Here is a 499-nt window from a genome sequence, read left to right on the forward strand (position 1 = left end):
GCGCCGCGCGGCCCCGCCGGTGTGCCTGACCGTCCCTGTGTTTCTCTCAGGCAGTACAGAAATAACGCAGCGCTGCCCCGTAGGATGCGTGAAAAGGGCAGCGGTAGTGAGGTAACAGGGACCCCGCAGCCCCCGGGCCGGACTGAGGGCTGGGGCGGACCCTGAGAGTCGAAGGGACTGTCCGTGGTGACGGCAGGGGTTAAGTGTGGCCAAAAATCCCCAAAATTCACGGCACTGTTGGGGGGCAGGGGGCGCCTTTTCGGGACAAACGGGTCATAGTAAATAAAAACTCGGCTCAGTTTCTCATGACGAGCCCGTTCCAGTGTCAAATGGAACCTGATTGTGTGACGAGGTGAGTTCATAAATGGAACCGGGGATTCCCGAGCTCGGCTCGGTGAGAGGCCAGCGGTTGTGGAGCTGGTGGGCTCCGCACCGCGCAGCCCCGCCGGGGCCCCCAGCCCGGCTGCACCCCGCGCGGGCACTGTGCCCCCCCCCGCCA

This window comes from Corvus brachyrhynchos, unplaced genomic scaffold (assembly GCF_000691975.1).
Source record: "Corvus brachyrhynchos isolate BGI_N302 unplaced genomic scaffold, ASM69197v1 scaffold119, whole genome shotgun sequence".
In the NCBI taxonomy this organism is placed as follows: Eukaryota; Metazoa; Chordata; class Aves; order Passeriformes; family Corvidae; genus Corvus; species Corvus brachyrhynchos.